The sequence below is a fragment of the Cupressus sempervirens genome, chromosome 7 (genome assembly GCF_028749045.1).
Source record: "Cupressus sempervirens isolate cs-2001-9-10 chromosome 7, ASM2874904v1, whole genome shotgun sequence".
Classification (NCBI taxonomy): Eukaryota; Viridiplantae; Streptophyta; class Pinopsida; order Cupressales; family Cupressaceae; genus Cupressus; species Cupressus sempervirens.
This window is the reverse complement of record NC_143124.1, coordinates 489,677,079-489,687,980: the sequence shown is the minus strand read 5'-3', so window position 1 is coordinate 489,687,980 and position 10,902 is coordinate 489,677,079.

Genomic DNA, 10,902 nt, shown 5'->3' with positions numbered 1-10,902 from the left:
GGATTACAATAGGTTCAAACCTAAGAATGTCTTATTGAGATGTTTCTTATTAGCAATTTTATAAATACATGGCATGCTACAAAAAAAAGTGAAATGGAAGATTATAAAACTAATTTGAACAAATTGAAAAAGCTAAAATTTTAAAAAAGTGTATTTACAATTAAAATGACCACTTTTAATGTTATATATTTTAGTATTTCAACAATAGAAATAAATTCTATAAAAGTACAAAATCTAAGAAAAAAGAAATTTTAAATTTTGAAAGATTTTTAATGATTTAATATTTTATATATTTTAGTATTTCAACAATAGAAACAAAATCTATACAAATAGAAACTCTAATAAAAATGAAACTCTAAACGTTGAAAGATTTTTAATAGATTTTTTTTAAAATGACTTTATAATAAACAAGCATATATCTTTTTTTTAAATAATTTACTATAATATATTTTTTAATAGTAGAATATATTTCAAATTTCTTACCATTTGAGGAGGGAAAACTATTCAAAATAAAAAATAACTAGAAAAAAAAAGAAAAAGTTTTCTATAGATTTATATCCCTTTAAAAATAAATTAAGAAACTTTGTTATTAGAAAATATTTAACAATTTTTAAGAAGTAATTAAAACATTTAACAATTTTTTTAACAACATTATTTTTTAGAAATTATTTGAGTCACTAGAAATTTTGGAAAATAGAGACACCTAGAAATAATATTGTATTGGTATGTTGATGGAATTCTATAGCTCACTATTTTCTAATAGACTTCAAATTTCAAAGTTTCTATCGACTCACATTCAATGCATAAGCAAATGACTGCTAGTTATCATTTTATTTTTCAACTTTTCTCACTTGTTAAGAAGCATAACTGATTTTTTCTATTCAAGGTCTTAATATCAAATCTAGTTAAAAAAATTTCATTAAAGCTCTTATTGTTAAATCTTATTGCTGCATATATAAGTAACACTCCAATTTTAGTTATTTTTATATATGTAATCACAAACATTTAATAAAAGTAGATTCTACACAATTTACCTATTGTTAGAAAATATGAAATCTGAGGGAGGTTGATAATTTTCTGATGGAAAATTGTAAAATTTGGGAGCAAAGCTCCCATAAATAAGCCTATCGGCTTAAAAATGAACTTGGTATTATGTAGGTGAGTACACTATTTTTTTTTCTATTGAATAAGTATTAGGATGGGTGACCTCCTTTGAAGTCTTGTGCTTCACCTATGTGAGGAGATCACCTAGATCCAATGAGTGCTAAGCATTCCATTTAATCTAATAAGAGAAGGATTTGTATGAATCACTATTCATGAAACATGGGTCAATGAGTTTGACTAAAAAATTATCAATGAGTTTGACTCAAAAACTACACAATTAAATCGTGATAGCAATATCACAATTGACTTGTGAAAATATGTCATACTTGTCTATTGAATAAGTGTTCCAGATAAAAATAATATTAGCAATTTCATTTCAATAAGATGCAATGGTTGCGTCAATAGGAAGATATACCTAGGAAATATAGTGGAAGGTGTGGAGGAATTTTTGAGTAATTTAAATGTAATCTAAGAGGAAAACTAACTTAAATCTTATGAGATAAGTTCATCATTATTCTAACATATTGGTCATGTTTAGTACATTTTTTGGTGGTCTTTGTCTTGAAGACCTAATGAAATTACATAATGATGGCTTGATATTGTAGTTGTTGATCAATATGTATGTTTGGTTCTTGAAATTACAGTTGGAGAATTCAATGATTTTAACATTCTTTGGTTGTTTAGCTTAACAAAATCATTTACTTTCAATTTATATATATATATATATATATATATATATATATATATATATATAGTTAGATCTTTTGAATTTTCCATCTATTGAACTAAATCTATTAAAGCCCTCAAAGAAATGTGGTCTTGCATATTGCAATGATTATATGCATTAATTCTTAAACTTTGACCATGATGAAGTTCAATCGTGTTTGAGCAACGAACCTAATAATTTTTCCACCTTATCCTGTATGATAGAAAAACTTAATTTGTAAAAAACCTTTTTGTTCACCATTTCAACTTCACCACCCAAAATGATCCACTTAAATATGATAAGAAAAAAATAGTTCCTACCATACTTGGAATAGTAGTTTTTAAATTAGGTTGTGTGATATTTTTGACATCAACATTTTGAATTGTGCTCTATTATCCATCCTCATCATGATTATTATGTGTTAATTTGTTCTTTACAATACTTAATCATCCTCATGATAGATCATAGCATGATCTAAAACATTGATGTAAAAATTACCATGCAATCTAAGCTAGAAACAACTCCAACAAGTCTAATAGATTCTACTATTATTTTAATGATTCATTTCAACTTTTCTATAGACATAATGGACTTCACATATGACCTAAAAAAAAGTAATTTCATATATATTCTTTATGAATTATTTATACTTCATTAGTAGACGAACTCCACTTAACACATAATAAGTTTTGGCATATGACAATTTGATAAAATGTCTCAAAAGGAATGCTATATAATGTGATAGGCACAAAATACATTGCAAAGTAAGGCTTCACAAAAATTAAAAGAATGACAACTATCATTGAAGACCATCTGATTACCTATTGATTTACAAGTGAAATGATGGAGCATTTGTTCAATTCTATATTTGTTTTTTTTTTACAGTCTTTTAAGGATGGAGTATTCGCAAGGGTTGTGCTTTCAAGACTACATTTAGAAATTTAGGGACTCAAAATGCCAAATGAGCCATATGGGTATTGAATGAACAATTTAAGCAAATTAGCAATCCAATCGATCATTAATTATTTCTTCAAGTCAATGGTTAGATATTATTGGAAGAGTTTTAATGATCCATTTCAAACATTTATAAATATAAATGCAAAAAAAAATTATATTGGGTTTTAGATTGTTACAAAACATTGTATGTTCAATTTTAGATTGAAAAATTGTGAACGATTGCTTAAATTTTGTAATTTGTTGTAACTTAATTTATGAAATTCAATATATTCTTATAATTAGTAAATTTAAATACAATTTCTTAATTAGTATTTCAAAAGATTTTTGTCAAATATCCTTAAGAAAGATCATTCATTATATTAATTGAAATATTTAAGTTTGGAACATTCATTTAGCTCAAGTAATTCAAAGTGATGTACTTCCTTCAATGACATATATTCTAAAACTATCACTTCATTTTAGAGCCAAATCAATCATCATATTCATGCAAACATATAAGGCTACAACATTTCTTTTGTGTATAAAACATTGTCTAGATAGTAATTCCAGAGTAACATATTTCCTTCATTCTCCTAGATGTTAAAATGTTCCCTTTACCCAATGTTGAGTTCAGATATTTTGTATTTAGTAGTTTCTTGACATTAATCAAATAAACTTACTTTATGAGCATGGTTGTCAAACTAATCAAAATTTTATGGATAATTTCAATTTTATCAAAATGTATTGATATGTAGTGTGCTAATATTTTGATTCTAAGAACATTTTGTAATAATACTAATACAATTTTTTTTTAAAATTTTGACACTTGATCAATACATCTAACTTATACAAGTCAAAATTCAAAAATAAAACTCAGTGTTTTAAACTTGTCTATTCATGTGCCAATTTTTGGAAGAAAATTTGTAGCTTGAGTAAATAGATAAAATGCATAACTATGTAAGAAGAAAAAGAGACAAATTTTAAGCACTACTTTTTTTACTTTTGAATTTTGACCATAGATATTTTGGTTGGTGAAAAATATTCTTTTAGGAGTATTATCTAAAATGCAAGGTGAGAATAGGAAAATCAATATCCTCTTTTAGTATCCACGACACATGCTCGATTGAGTATCCACAACACATGCCTAATTGGTGGCTTTTTTCAGCTAAAGGATGAAAACAAATGCAAGATGAGAATAGGCAAATCAATATCCTCTTTGAATATCCATGACATAAGCCTGATTGTTGGCCTATTACAACCAAAGGATGACAACAAAAGAGATTGAAATATAACATCTCTATTTATTCTATGTTATTATAATCATTTCATAGCCTTCACCATGCTTTGATGGATGTCCATAACCTATTCTAGATCTCCCATTTTAACATGTAGGGAGGATGCTCAAAAAGGTTGTTGAATCTTGCTTTACAATTTTTTTTCTCTCAAAGAATACTTCCACATTTTTTCTACGCTTTGTTGAATGTCTAATCCCTCTTTTTAAAGCTTCCATTTTGACACATGTAGGGGGCGGTGGAAAAGGTGTAGAATTTAGCTTTACACCAACCAATTGCATTTTCTTCTCTTAATCTTATGACATTCACGACACTTATTATAGAATACTTTCTTCAAGCTTACAACCATATAGTCTATTTTTGAAAATAATTCATTATCTTTGCAATAATTTGCAAAGCCTATTAGAATATTGTTTTTTATCCAATTTTATTGTTCTCTAATTGAAGGAACATGTAAAGCATTATATTTTGTACCATTTTTGCATGAAATTTTTTCTTTAGATTGTTGATGGATTCATTCTACTTATATGATTAAATAAAATAAATTCTTTTTTTTTGGTAGATTGAATGGTGACATCATTTTGATATTAAATGGTAACTTTCAAATTGACAGTATTAATTTGGTCCAATTTTATTGAGTAAGAAATTGTTTGATTCAAGGAATACACAAGCATTCTCTTTTGTACCATTTAAAAAAAAAAAATGTTCTCTAGATTGTATGGATTTATTCTACCTATATGATTCAATAAAATAATTTTTTAAAGATTGAATGGTGATATTTTTTGGATATTAAATGATGACTTTCAAATTAATAATAAAATATTGATCCTAACAAATAGATGTACTTTTGGTGTTTATACTTACAATGACGATTAAATATGCTGATAAATGTCTCATAGAATTTCATAATTTAAAGATTTTTTTTTTCTTTTCTTAAGTCTTTAGATTTTATGTAATGATAACTTAGAATTTGAAAAAATAAGTATAATAGAGATCTAGTATAAAATCAGAATTTAAAAATTTGTTTGTCTAAGAAATGAAATAACTAAAGAAAACTACTATAGTGTAATTTTATGAAAAAAGAAAGAATTATTATAAGAATATGACAAGTAGATAATATTTTTCAAGAGTGGGTGATAGATTTCAATAGTTATGAAACTGATGTAGATCTAATTTGGGGGATAATACTGTCTAAAATTGTCAGTATTATTTTGGTCCAATTTTATTGAATTAGAGATTGTTTTCAGTTGAATTGGGGATTTTGAAGAGATTTTTGTTTAACCCACTTATAGGTGGATATTAAAAAATATAGTTTGACAATAGTTTGAGTGGAGACAAAGAGATAGTTTGGGGTCCATTTTATAATTTGGATTAAAAGGTTTCAAATTTGGGGTTTGGATCCCATTACAACCTTCCTTATCCTCATGAGTACTAGTGTCATTTGTTTATAAGATCAAACCATAATTGAACATTTTTCATTAGAAAGGAGGTTATCGATGGACATTTAAATGCTATAGCATGAATGATTTCCTAAAAACTCATTTGCACAACATATAGATTCACATTTGCTTCAACAATTTGTAAGCTCTTTTTGCACTTTTAGTCTACGATTTTTCTTAGAACTAATTTTGGAATACTTAGTAAAGAAGCAAATAATATGGTCCTCAACTAGTTAGAATTAGTAATTTAAAAAATAATGTTTTTTGGATTATTTTTCTTCTCGTGTAAAATTGGATTTGGAGAGTTAATTGTGGGATTTTGAATACATTGTTGTTTATATATCTTACAAAGATAATTTCCACTTCGATATCCACTTCAAATTGCACAAAAGTACTTCAAACTACTAGCAAAAAATTACCTACAGTTGGTCACAAATAGAAAAAGATTGTAGATAAATGTCTCAAGTTAAATATAATTGATTTCATGATAAATCAAGTATAGAAAATAACTAATATTACCATGGTATTCTCTTGAATCTCAGTTGAGAAATCAAATATTAAAATCAAACATACTTAATCCATTTTTAATCAAAATTGTTTAAAAAATGCACAGTTTCAACATTGTTTAATAAAAATTTGACATTTAATTCATAGTGTCAATCTTAGGAATTTATTTTTTCAACTAAATTTTCTATCTTAAACTTATATAAAGCAATAGCAAAACAAACACAATAATTGAAAAGTATATATAAAAATGATCTTTAATGAGAGTAAAAAGAAAACACAAATTGCACATTAACCTAAAAATCAATGCTCCACATGAGAAAAGTTTTTGAAACAAGAAAAAAACATTGTGAAAAAAGTATATTTGGGTTGTGTTTGAGACGTGGAAGAAATAACCATTATGCTGTTAATTCATGCAGCCATTTCAAATAGATTTATAGGCTTGATAATTTCTAAAAATGTTCAAGAGGATAATGGAAATCCATTGTTTGATAAACTTCAAAATTAGAAGAAATAAAGTTGGAGCGGGACCCAGGTTATGTATTTAGGGAATCCATTCTCACCTTACAATTATTTTATTTACCTCGAGTTAGCTTGAGAAATTTAATTAGGATTGCAATACTACAAGAGGATGGCTTTCCTTCCTTACCTCCTTCACGTATGGTCTGGTCTGAATGAACATGCTCTTATACAGTCACCGTGAACTCGTATAAGAAATATAATAACTTAGACACTAATGATTTTGATTGTGAGGATCTTTAGCAGGTAAGGAGGAAGTTGATGCCCTTCTTTGCACCCAAATGGAATCCTTAGTGTAGTTTATTTACATTCATTGAGGCATAGTTTATTTACATTCATCGAGGCATAGTTTATTTACATTCATTGAGGCATAGAACTTTCAAGCAATTGCAGTTGTCACAAATAAAACCTAATACCCCTAGTAAGCTCAAAGAGATGCTTGCTCATGGAATGTAACAATTGTAGGATATGTGCAACTTAAGTTTGCATGGAAGCTCTTGAATTATTAAATTAATATTGTGTGGCTTATTGTATTGCACCCACAGGTGATTGGTAGGCATATATCTTGATTTTTTTTGTTTGCAATGGCTCTCCATTTCTTCAAATTTACAGTTTATGTAGGGACTAAACTTTCAAAACAATTGCCACGTATAAAATTTCTATAAAATGCAGAAAGTCTACAAAAGAGTCAAGGTCATTTGAATATTGATCAGTCAACAATAATTTTAATTTTTATTGTTAACATTAATTTTAAATGTCATTATTAACAATAATTATAATTATCATTAAATTTAAAGAAATAAATATATATGTACAAGTATGAAGATATGAGATAAAACAACTCCTCAACCTATGATAACATATGGAGCAACATACATCTCCCTCTTGTCAACAATCATTCTCTTTGCACAACTTCTCTCCCTCAGTATATGATTGGTATATATCCTTGTATGGTAACCTGGTCTTACTCTCCCTCTTTAACTGATCAATATTGTATGGTAACTTAATCATACTCTTCCTCTTTGGAAACAATGTCAAAGACATTAACCATACACACATCTCTTCATGTCACATAGTTTGACTGATATAACAAATTTATCTCAACATTAACTCTTTGTAGTTTCATTTAGTCATAGTTTAGTGTCTTACTTTCCATGGCTTTAGGAGCTCCTAAAGTATGACTTCTTGCACCAATGTATATGATATTATGAGTTACAATATTTGATGCAATGAAACATCTCTGCTTAGTTTTCTTTAGGTAGGGAGATGACCCCTAACTTACCTCTTAGATACTCATAAGCATCCTTAGGTAGTGCCTTGATGAATATGTCAACTAAATGTTCTTGTGTTCACATATTCCAATCTCATTTCTTTATATTGTACCTGCTCTCTCAAGTAATGATACTTGATCTCAATATGCTTAGTCTTTGTATGCATCACATGAATCTTTGATATGTTTATAGAACCTGTGTTATCACAATATATCACAACAAGTTTAGTTATCTCTTCCTTCATTCCTTTCAACAATTGCTTGATCCATACAATATCTGAATAATTCACTGTTGCAGTAACATATTTAGCCTCTACTGTAGATTGTGATATATAGTTGTGGTTCTTTCTTGTCCATGAAATTAATCTTCTTCCCAAGAAGAAAGTTCCTCCACTTGTATTTTTAATGTCATCAACAGTTCATGCCTAATCAGCATCTTTGTATACTGTCAATTCAAATTTGTCACGTCTCTTCTACCACAAGCCATAGTCTTCTGTTCCTTTTAGGTATCTCAATATTCTCTTTAATTTGATCATGTGATTTTCTCCAAGATTAGCACAAAATCTAGCAATAATTTCAATAGCTAATGTAATTTCTAGTCATTTATGTACAACATATTGTATTTTTCTAATCATTGACCTGTATAAAGTTTGATACACCTTAGCAAAACTATCATTCTTTGACAATTTGTGTCCAAACACCATAGGTGTTCCAACTAGTCTTGAGTATTCCATACCAAAAGTCCTCAAAATGTCTTCGATATGCTTAGATTGAGTGATGATAATACCTTTATTCATATGATACACTTGCAAACCAAAAAAGTACTTCATCTCTCCAAACATTGACGTTTCAAACTCCTTTTTCTTTTTATCAACAAATGAATTTCTCAATGAATCTTTTTCTCCAAATATGATGTCATCAACAAAAATTTCAGGTAGCAATATCTTGTTTTCAACTTCTCTTTTCAGATACAAATTGCTATTGTCATTAATTCTTGCAAAGTAAATTTTCACCAAATAATTGTGTAACCTTTCATATCATGCTCTAGGGGCTTGCTTTAAACCATATAAAGCTTTGTGTAATTTACTATCATATTCCTTTTGGTTGGATCAACAAGTCCTTTAGGTTGTTTGATGTAGACTTCTTCCTCTAGAATTCCATTCAGAAATGTAGATTTTACATCCATTTGGTAAAATTTGAATCCTTTGTAAGAAAAACATGTAGGAAAAGTTCTCACTCATTCCAACCTTGAAAATGGGGCAAAATTTTGACCATAGTCAACCTTTTCCTCTTGTGCATATCCCTTACAAATTAGTCTTTCCTTATTCCTTATGACTTCACCTTTCTCATTCACCTTATTTTTGAAAACCCAATTGGTTCCAATCACATTTTTATTCTTTGGTCTGGGTACCAATGTCCATATTTTGTTCTTCTCAATTTGCTCGATATCTTCATTCATCGCCTTGATTCAATCTTCGTTCTCCAAAGCCTCTTTGACAGATTTAGGCTAAAAACCACACAATAAGAATGTATCATTTTTCAATCTTCTTCTTGTCATGACTCTTGAATCTTTGTCTCCTATAATTTGATCTGGTGCATGATGTCTTCTCACATACTTTGCTAATATAGGTTCAGGTCTTGGTTCCTCTTGTTGTTGCTCACTAGATTTAGCATGTTCAACATCTTTTGTTGTCTTTGACTACAACTCTCTTACAGAACCTCCGTAGTACTTGGGTACTGATGCTCATCAACCACCTTTTTTGGTTCAAGGTTCTAGGTTCACCTTCATAGATATAGATAAACTTTCTATAGTCTTCAGATTCTTTCTTGCATTCTTCTTCATTTCTCTATAAATTCATCAACTCTAACATTTGCACTTTCCACAATTTTATTAGTGTTAGAATTCAAACACTTATAAGCTCTTCTCTTAGTGAAATAACCTAGAAATATATCTTCATCACTTGTTGCACCAAGTTTACCTTTTCTTGCATCTTTCAATATGTAACACTTGCTTCTAAAGACTTTAAAATAATTCACATTTGGTGCATATCCATACTAGAGTTCAAAATGTGTTTTTTTTTTCCTTTCTTTACTTGAAATCAACTCAGAGCGTAGATTGTAGTACTTACAACCTCTCTCTAATACTTTTGTAAAGCATCATTCTCCATCATTAATGTTCTTGCATAATCCATAATTTATCTTTTCCTTCTCTTAGCTATAACATTATGTGGTGGAGTTCTTGGTGCATTCATTTGTGATTGCAAATTGTGTTGAGCTCATCTGAGATGAATTCAGCACCTCTATCTGATCTCAAGCATTTTAGACTCTTTCTTGTTTCCTTCTCATCTCTAGCCAGATACCACTTAAACATTTGAAATGCATCAAATTGTTCCTTAAGAAACATCACATGCATCATTCTAGAAAAGTCATCATGAAACAAAATGAAATATTTATCACCATAATAGCTCTATATTCCAATAGGACCACATAAGTCAATATGAACCAACTCCAAAATATCATCATAAGAATAAGTATTGTTCTTGAAGCTAGACTTTGTCATTTTACCCATTTGACATTGTTTTCACATCACTTTATCAAGTTCTCTTAGTCTTAGTAACCCTCCAACTCTTTTCATCTTACAAATGCTTACCAAATTATCAAAGTTCACATGACATAGCCTCTTATGCCATAGCCAAACATCTTCTCATTGTGTAAATAGACAAGTATCTTTAGATATATTTTAATAGAACAAGTTAGCTCTTATTTTCTCTTTACTTGCAACTAGTTCACCAGTAGCATCCTAGCTCTTTGCCTTCTTGTTTTGGAAATCAACTGTATAGCCTGAATTCATCAACTATGCCAAACTTGACAAGTTATAGTTTAAACCATCAACCCAATATGCATTGTCACATTTGATCTTATCATTTAGTTTAATTGATCCTTTACCTTTCATGTAACATGGTGCATCATTACAAAACTTAGCACTATTTCCATGATAATGTTCTAGCCTATCAAACTTACTTCTATCACTAGTCATATGATGTGAGCAACCACTATCAATTATCCATCTATCATTCTTACTCACATGTGACATAAATATAGTTTTCTCATCTTCATTAGAGTCCTTTTTCA